We start from the raw sequence: 9817 nt of genomic DNA on the forward strand, positions 1-9817 counted from the left end.
CTGAATTGCCCCGCCCTTGTGGGTCCGGGCTAAGCAAGCTGCTCAGGTTTGATCTCAGGAGCTTTTGTTCCCTGCAAGCTCTCGTACAGCCTTGGAGGACCAGGGTGAAAATGGTGGCCTCCCAATCTCCACCTGGGGGAGCTGAGAACTCGGGGCCCGGCTCCTCAGTGCGCCCCCAGAGAAAAGCAGTCACTCCCGTGTCCCCGGTCTCTGTCCGCACTCCGTGCTCACCCAGCCTGTGACCGAGCGTTGCTATCTCTGGCACCCGACCCCGTGTGGAGTCTCCAAACACAGCAGATCCCTGCGGTGCATTCCCCGCGCCGCTCCTCCCCGGGAAGGAAGAGGAGTCTCCCCGGCTCTCCGCTTGTTGGGTCCCTGCTTCCAGTAAGTGGTCGCTTCTCTGTTCAGAGAGTTGTTGCTACTCTCCTCTTCGATCTCCTGTTGAGTTCGTAGGTGTTCAGAATGGTTTGATCCCTATTCAGCTGAATTCCTGAGACCAGACGAAATCTAGGTCTCTTACTCCTCCGCCATCTTGCTCTGCCCCCCTGCAGTTTATCTTTTTAATCCTTATTTTCATTATTTACTTAGCAAAGAACTACAAAAGATTTTAAATCTCTCTCAACTCAAAAAGTCCATCAACGCAAGACACATTCTTCTACTTCTCTCCCCAGGTAACTACAGAGAAGTACATTGAGGGCATATTTCATGGATTCACATATGTTTTTATAGTGCTATCTGCGTTTAGTAATTTACCAAGAAGTTCCCGTGAAGATGCTTATTTTATGATGATCCTCACAACAAACTTCCAAATTAAAATTGTATCTTGCAAAACTCATTTTCACAGGGACTAAATGACTTGTTCAAAGTTCATTTCCTGGCTCTGATTTGGGGTCTTTCCTCAAGGTTTAAGTGGATGTTCAAAGTGTAGCAACTCCATGGGGTTGTTCAAAAGCCAAAATAAGATAATATAGGAAAGGTTTAGTATAAAAATTAGTGCCTAGTAGGGGCTTAATAAATGCTCATATTAGAAATAGGATTTGAACTTGGTTATTCAAGTATTATATATGATTATCTCTCCAGCTTCCTATCCTTTGATGTTGCAAATGTGTTATAGAATCTGGGACTATGTTCAGACTGAACAGGACCCAAAGTCACAGTCACTTGTGCCTTGTGGTTTTCTGAGTTCTCCAGGGAAGTGATGGTCACAAATCAGACCCACAGGACACTTGTGGTATGTAATTTGTTTCACTTCACAAAAGTTCTCCAAATGTTTGCCCATTTGCAAGAAGATGTAAAATAATGAAAATATAGACTTCCAACCTATAAATGTTCATCTACCAAAAATGCTTTGCATATTTGAATCCCTGCAGTACTATTTCTCCCCAGGGGTCACGTACTTTGGTCATGGTCACCTCTAAGAATGGAATGTTCACTATCACCTGGGCCAGTCTATCCCATCTCAGATGGTTCTATGGAAAGATGTTCATTAATTAGGGGAAAATTATATCACAAAACTTCCAACCATTTGTGCTAGGTGGAATAAATTACATTCCTCTTCTTAAAGACATTCTTTAAAATTTGAAGCCAGTTGACTGAGTAGTCACTCTCTCAAGCAAACTATCCCCAAGTCATTCAATCATTCTTTTTTAGATGAGAGAATAGAAGAACCTCACCTTTCTGGTCATTTTTCTCTGACTGCCCTCTAGTACATCCTTATTATGTTTTATATTAAATGCCTCAAACTGAGTGTGGCCCCATAAGTGTGATCTGAATGATTACCTTGCTCATGCCAAGAACAGTTCTATACTTTGATTAAGGCAGCCTCGTAGTAGCTGCTGTTGATTCCCATTATGCTCCCATAAGTCAACTCACAAGTGTAAACTCTAATCCCTCTTTCTCCATTGTTTTAAACGACACTTCCAGATGAAATCTATTCTTTTACACAATGATAAAGATTTAGAGACCCAAGACATCATAGATACTAATTAGTCCAGGGGTTACAAAGTAGCCCACAAACACAATAGATTTAGTATGCACAGATTTGACACATCTTATGTGTAACAACAAATTGAAGCCCATCTCCAGGGGCTACATACATTGGTGCCTACAGTAGGGCAGAAAGACGACTCATAATTCTGAATGGCTGCAATCACCTATTTAGGCAGAACATGTTTGTTCTGGGTCCTCACACCCGACTCTCTTCACTGACTTTCCTTATCTGCCCACTCACTAAATGAATGAGCGGATCAAGGGCTTTCATCTGATTTCCCTCTACCTAGTCAACTGTATTCTCATTATCCCCAACACAAGTCTTTCCTTGTGACTTCACTCCTCTACCTATTTTTTTTTTCCTCCAAGATCTCACTCAGGTCTCATGGCTGAAATATCATCTATACACTGATGACTCTACACCTGGCCACTCTCTCAAAACTCAGAATAGTCCTCCTAGTTGCTCCTCTTTCTTTGGTCATTTTTATTTCTGTCCCTCTTCTCTGTATATCTGTCCCACCTCACCCATGTCTTACTCTGGTCACACAGGGCAGTCTTCCGGATCGTCAGCTTGCCATGTCTTGTGTTCACCCAGCACAGTCCTCCAGGTCTCTCATCTGTCCTACCATTTGTGGTCTGGACCCCTGCTCTGCAACTCTTCTTGGTCATCTGGAACAGCCCTCCCAGTTTCACATTTGCCCTCATCACTTTTGTGTTTGTAGCTCTGTTGTGCATTTCTTCCTTTCCAAGATAGAAGTTCCAACTTCCTTCTCCTACCTTTCTTCATATCACTCTCCTTCTCATTCAATGCCAGCTTTTATTTTTGTTCTCAAGCCCAGTGGTTCTCAAGTTAGGTTCCTAGACCATCATCATCATCATCATCTACTGGAAACAGGTTGGAAATGCACATTCTTGTGCCCCACAACCAACAAATTGAATCAGAAACTCTGAAGGTGGGGCTCAGCTATCTGGATTCAACAGCCTCCCAGGTGATTCTGATGCACACTCAAGTTTAAGAACCAGGGCTCTCTAATCTACCTGTTCTCAGCCTTCGCTGACATTTGAATCATTTATATCCATGTCTGGGCACCACCCCAAACCTATTAAATCAAGTTCTCTGGAGGTGAGGCCCAATTACAGAATTTTTAAGAGCTCCACATGATTCTAATATGCAATCAGGGTTGACTTTAATCTGCCAAAATGTTCCTGTTGTTAGGTGTTTACTTGATCTCTCTGTCTGGGAAGCTCTTCTCTGTACTTCACATGCCTTGTTCCTTTTCACCCTTCAGGTCACAATAAAATTGCCACCTTCTCAGAGAGGCCTTCCCTGGCCATCCTTACTCCAAGAGCACTTTCTCCTTTAATATTCTCTTAATCTTACTAATCTCTAATTAAAACTATTTTACTTAACCATTCACTTGCTTATTGGTTCCACCAGGATATTGATTCCTCGGAGAACAATGACTTCTTTTCAAGGATGAATCCCCAGCTTCCTGAACAGTGCTGGGCACATGAGAGGTGCTCAGAAAATACCTGTTGTGTGAAGGAACTCCCCCATAAACACAACATGCTGTTTATTCCAAATCTGCTTTTGATGATCTTGTTTCCCTTGCTGAAATTGTGTGCTTCTACTTTCATTATCTTGTATTTTATGGTCAGCAACGTTCCCACAAAGACCAGAACATCTGCTTCAGTTCTTTACCCCCAAGGGGCTCTTTCTTTCCTGAAGTCACCTATGACTCTAATTATTTAACTATTCACTTAAAAAAAATGTACCATGAATACTTGCCTCTAACTTAAGTTCCTGAAGCACACAAAGTTTGTGTCTCTTTCTGTTCCTTATGTGGTGTGGATGGAGCACACTGCTGGGCATACAGGCATAGATGCTTTCTGAAGTGAATTGACTAGAGAAAGGAAAAAGCTTTCAGTCAATAGTTTTAAAAGCCATGGGACCATTTGAGAGAGAGAGAGAGAGAGAGAGAGAGAGACATAGAGACATAAAGGAAAGAACATCTGGTTCAATTCAGAGACTGAATCTTTAAAAATAAACCCCAAAAAACAAAAAACAAGGGCTAGGTGTTTAATTCATGCCCGTGTTTTGGGAATGTTGTTTCCAGTGTTCCCTCTTTCTACTCTAGCACTTTTGAAGACCTAGGTCTGTACAGAAATCCCTCTGTGCTCCTCAGTCATCTCTTGCTTTTCTCTCTGTATGGAACACTGAAACTGGCATTCACATCAGGGAATGCTGCTTAGCCACAGGCAACCTTTCACTGCAAGTAAGCTGCTACAGAAAATCCCCTTTTATGATGTTACATTATTTCTATGAGAGCAATCAGAGAGATCAGCTGGAAATCCCCCAACACTGAGAAGGAACTAAGGGGCTCCCACACTGCTCCTTGAAATGTCTTGCTGGGAGACCAGTAGGGCTCTTCAGCACAAATTAACATCCCCATCCTAAGAGATTGATCTGTTCTTCCTGGGGAGGCAATACTTGCTGCCTTTAGCCAGACAGAGCCAGAGAGAGGACAAAGCCCTCAAATGATGATCTAATACATTGGCATTAGGATGTTTTCATCTTTCGTCCATCCAGGCAAAGAGTCTTCATTTTCTATACCTTAGACTTCCTAATGAACCAGAGATGGAATTGCTTAGACATAATCACTCTTAGGTGTGTGTTTTTATGCTTGAAGATCTACACTGACACCAACAAAACTGTTGTGGGTTTGATACCATTTTACCTCTCTTGACTGAAGATTCTTTCTAAAATTTGAAATTTCAGAGGGTTGTGGGGATAATCTCTCTTAGTTCTCAAGAATCAAGAATTTGCCTTCATTTCCCTTCATCTTCTTTCTTGCACTAACTCTTCCCTCCCCCTTTAAAATTTATCCCTCCATTCAAGGAAACAACACTTTCCAGTGCTGCCTACTATATGTCTACAGCCTTTCCCCATCCCACCTGCCCTTGTCTGTAACTTCTCAAACTTCAGAACTTTCCTTTCACCACCTTCCTGGATCATTTTCTTAAAGCATAGATACTTGCTAGAGCTAACTTGATAAACTACTTTGCACTCCACTGACGACCTAAAGTGTAGCCTTTCCCCAGTAACAGATTTGCATTTAAAGAGATGCCTTAACTCTCTATAACTCAAAGACTAAAAATAGGAATTTCTAGTACTATTGGAGATCAGAGAAATACCAGAAAGATTCGGGCAGTGGACAAGGACAAACCATGTAGTGGTGGTCTCAGTCACAACCCAGGGAGCCACCTTCTTTATGTCCTCTCTGAAGACCTAATTAGCATTATCAAATTTACCATGCTTTGTGCACAGCAACCAATGCATAATTCTTTATGCACTCCTGGTGTTAGAGTCATGGTTCCAGCTAACCACGTAGTGTTTGAAGACTGGTCATAGTGAATCTGGGAAAAGGATAGTAGATCTCTCTAGGCTCACAAAGAAGGAATTTATAAGGGAAGATGGAGAAAACCACCATTTTAAAGACCTAGAAGATATACTTAGTCTACCTTCTGGATACATCGAAAAAAATCCAGTGAAATAATTCATAGGAAGTGACTTCTGGCAGATTTCAGCTCAGTTAACATGTATTTATTGATTGCCAATGCAAATTAATAATGATAATAATGAATGACTAATCAGTGGCACTGAATTAGCACTTACTTTGTATCATGTACTTCACTAAGCATTTTACATGGATTATTTAAATTAGAAATGTCATCAACCTTGTTGTTTCTTAGGCAATGGTATGCTAGGTAACTGGGGGAAAAATGCCCTTATTTGTAGCATTTGCTAATTACAATAGTGGAAACACTCCCAACACAGATGGTTCCAGCTACCAACAGCTCACAAAATTTCTGAATTTATAATAGCTGGCCCACAGAATTCCTTATTGTAAAAATTGGCTGTCACAGCTAGTAGGAGCTGCTTCCAGCACACCACTGGTGGTATGTACTTTTAGGTCAACCTTTGTTAGGGTGACCAATTCATTCCAGTTTGCCTTGGACTTTTCTGGTCTTAGTATTGAAAGATCTGCTCCTAGGGAAACTTCCTGTTCCCTAATGGGTTTTTGGTCACCGTATCCTTTGTTACATTTGAGGAAATGGAGACCTAAAGAATTTAGGATATTTGTCCAAGATCCCAGATAGAGTAAGCAGCAGAACTGCTTCCAGGACCCAGGAGTCCACCTACAGAGCCTGTGAGCTTCACTGCAGCAGAAGCGAGGACTTCCATTCTTCAGCAGAGATTAGCCCTGAGTGCAAAACATGATCATACAAGAGAGCATGTGTGCATACACATATATACACACATACATCATAGAAAATGTAAAACCTAAAGTGCTCTATGGCAGAATTAAAGTATATTTTATGGGGTGCCTGGGAGGCTCAATCGTTAAGCATCTGCCTTCAGCTCGGGTCATGATCCCAGGGTCCTGGGATCGAGCCCCACATCGGGCTCCCTGCTCAACAGAGAGCCTGCTTCTCCCTCTCCCACTTCCCCTACTTGTGTTCCCTCTCTTGCTGTCTCTCTCTCTGTCAAATAAATAAATAAAATCTTTTTTTAATATATTTTATGTATATAAAAGAACTGACTAACTATAGCTCATTCAAAGATTGAGCTCAATCTCCATGTATTGAGATCACCCGAAAGGAAGTGTTCACAGCCTTCTGGGTTCTGCACTAACATAGTTTATACAAATCCTCCACTCTATTCAATGGCCATAAGTGAAGCCAGGCTCCACTTTTCAGCATACATCCACAGAAATATGATCAATGCTACCTCTTTTAACAACCTAGGAAATTTCATGTGAGAAAATTCACCTTTTCTTAATGATACAGTGTTGAACACAAGCTTCATTAACTACAACACAATCCTTCAATTTAGAACATCATTTAAATGATTATTCCTAATGAGCATCAAGATATTTATATGAAAAGTAGAGCTTTTTCCATCCTAGTTGAAACTCATGAATTCTAGTATGTTTTTTGATAAGAACATTTTTCAAGAATAAGACTCATGAACAATAATGTTAATGTTCTATTAGTTGTTAAGTAAAATAATGTTTTGTTTAGAAACTTCAGATTTTGTGTTTTTTTTCTCATTTCTGATATAGGCTTTAATAAGTGTCATCTGTAAAGAGCCAAGTGATTTGTTTAAATTATAGTGAACATCACTTTTAAGCTAATAGACACATTTTAATGGGTAAAATAAATTATCTACTACATAGAGGTGAGTTATTCTGATTTTATAAAATGCCATACTATTCTAAAAGCGTTAGTAGAGTGCAAAATGACATTAATTCACAACAAGCAATGTTCCAGAAGAGTTGGTTCAATAAGAATATATACATATGAAAAATAGTGAGTCTCGACACCCATGAGCAATCTTCATTATCTTAAAAGCTTTCAAGAAACTCTTCCCAAATACTCTTTATTTTTAAAAAAACAAACCTAATACACACCTCACCCCATTAACTTTGAAAAATAAATACATACCAAATAGGGTTTGTTGTTTTTTTTTTTTGTGAGAGGGACACAAAATGAAGGAAACAGATATATTTAAGTTGAAGATCACAAAATAGTAACCAGAAATAAATTTAGATTTTATTTCACAGAGGAATTTATGTCCCTGAGGTCTATTTCACTCTAAAATTTCATGAGCCTAATAGTGCAAAAGGGATTTAGAAAAAAATCTTATAGAATGTTGGATGTAACCCTTGGGAAAAATGTCAAGTGATGCAAAGGGGTAGCAAAAGAATATATGTGAGGCTGCAACCTCAGCTGCAGCAACTTCTTCCTAGAAACATTGCCAAAGGCAAGGGAAGCAAGGGCAAAAATGAACTATTGGGATTTCATCAAGATAAAAAGCTTTTGCACAGCAAAAGAAACAGTCCACAAAACCAAAAGACAACCGACAGAATGGGAGAAGATATTTGCAAATGACATATCAGATAAAGGGCTAGTATCCAAAATCTATAAAGAACTTATCAAACTCAACACCCAAAGAACAAATAATCCAATCAGGAAATGGGCAGAAGACATGAACATTTTTCCAAAGAAGACATCCAAATGGCCGACAGACACATGAAAAAGTGCTCAACATCGCTCGGCATCAGAGAAATCCAAATCAAAACCTCAATGAGATACCACCTCACACCAGTCAGAATGGCTAAAATTAACAAGTCAGGAAACGACAGATGTTGGCGGGGATGCGGAGAAAGGGGAACCCTCCTACACTGTTGGTGGGAATGCAAGCTGGTGCAGCCACTCTAGAAAACAGTATGGAGGTTCCTCAAAAAGTTGAAAATAGAGTTACCATATGATCTAGCAATTGCACTACTGGGTATTTACCCCAAAGATACAAATGTAGGGATCCGAAGGGGTACATGCACCCCAATGTTTATAGCAGCAATGTCCACAATAGCCAAATTATGGGAAGAGCCAAGATGTCCATCAACAGATGAATGGATAAAGAAGAACTGGTATATATATATATACATATATGTATATATATATAATGGAATATTATGCAGCCATCAAAAAGAATGAGATCTTGACATTTGCAACGATGTGGATGGAACTGGAGGGTGTTATGCTGAGCGAAATAAGTCAATCAGAGAAAGACATGTATCATATGACCTCATTTATATGAGGAATTCTTAATCTCAGGAAATAAACTGAGGGTTGCTGGAGTGGTGGGGGGTAGGAGGGATGGGGTGGCTGGGTGATAGACATTGGGGAGGGTATGTGCCATGGTTAGCACTGTGAATTGTGCAAGACTGTTGAATCACAGATCTGTACCTCTGAAATAAATAATGCAATATATGTTAAGAAAAAAGAAAAAAAAAGAAGATAGCAGAAGGGGAAGAATGAAGCGGGGGAAATCGGAAGGGGAGATGAACCATGAGAGACTATGGACTCTGAAAAACAAACTGAGGGTTCTAGAGGGGAGGGGGTGGGGGGATGGGTTAGCCTGGTGATGGGTATTAAAGAGGGCACATTATGTATGGAGCACTGTGTGTTATGCACAAACAATGACTCATGGAACACTACATCAAAAACTAATGATGTAATGTATGGTGATTAACATAACAATAAAAAATTAAAGAAAAAAGAATATATGTGAGGGACGTGAGGGTGAGGAAGCCAGGGAAGAAAAGAGTGTCTCTCCAATATAAATAAACAATTTTGCGGTTTACATAAAGAAGTCATTGGCTATTTTGTTTCTTTGTTTTGCTCAGGGGCCCAGAATTTAAATTGCTATCACTGATCTTACACATCTGATTTCAGAAAACATGGAAAGATTGGACAGAACAGGATAACATCACCTTAAAATAAAACTTAACAGCTCCATTTCTGGGATGCTTCAGGATTAGCTTTACCTGTATGCTACAAAGAAGTGGATGTTCTAGAATCTTAAATTATGACCTCAGCTCAGATTTGGAACATAGAGTCACTGTACCTCCAATTTTTATGTGAATTTTTTTTCTGGGAAAATTATTGAGATCTCTTGTTAATTTCTTAAAGCAGTAAGAAACAAACTGATGATTACCAGAGGGGAGGTGAGTTGGGGGAGAGGGGAATGGGTGAAATAACTGAGGAGGATTAAAGAGTTCCCTTACCATACTTAAAAATATGAAATAAAATAAAGAAAAATAAATGAGTTACTATTTATACAGCCCTCAGCTCAGTGCCTGACACATAATAAATAAAAATAATATTAGGGGGAAAAAAAGGAAATGGTAGTAAAAAGAGCCATATCATTAAAAAAAAAAAAAAAAAAAAGGAAGAAAATCAACAGTCGGGGGCAACCGCT

The sequence above is a fragment of the Callorhinus ursinus genome, unplaced genomic scaffold, assembly GCF_003265705.2.
Source record: "Callorhinus ursinus isolate GAN/ISIS: 27379988/994484 unplaced genomic scaffold, GSC_fseal_2.0 scaffold2, whole genome shotgun sequence".
Taxonomy (NCBI): domain Eukaryota; kingdom Metazoa; phylum Chordata; class Mammalia; order Carnivora; family Otariidae; genus Callorhinus; species Callorhinus ursinus.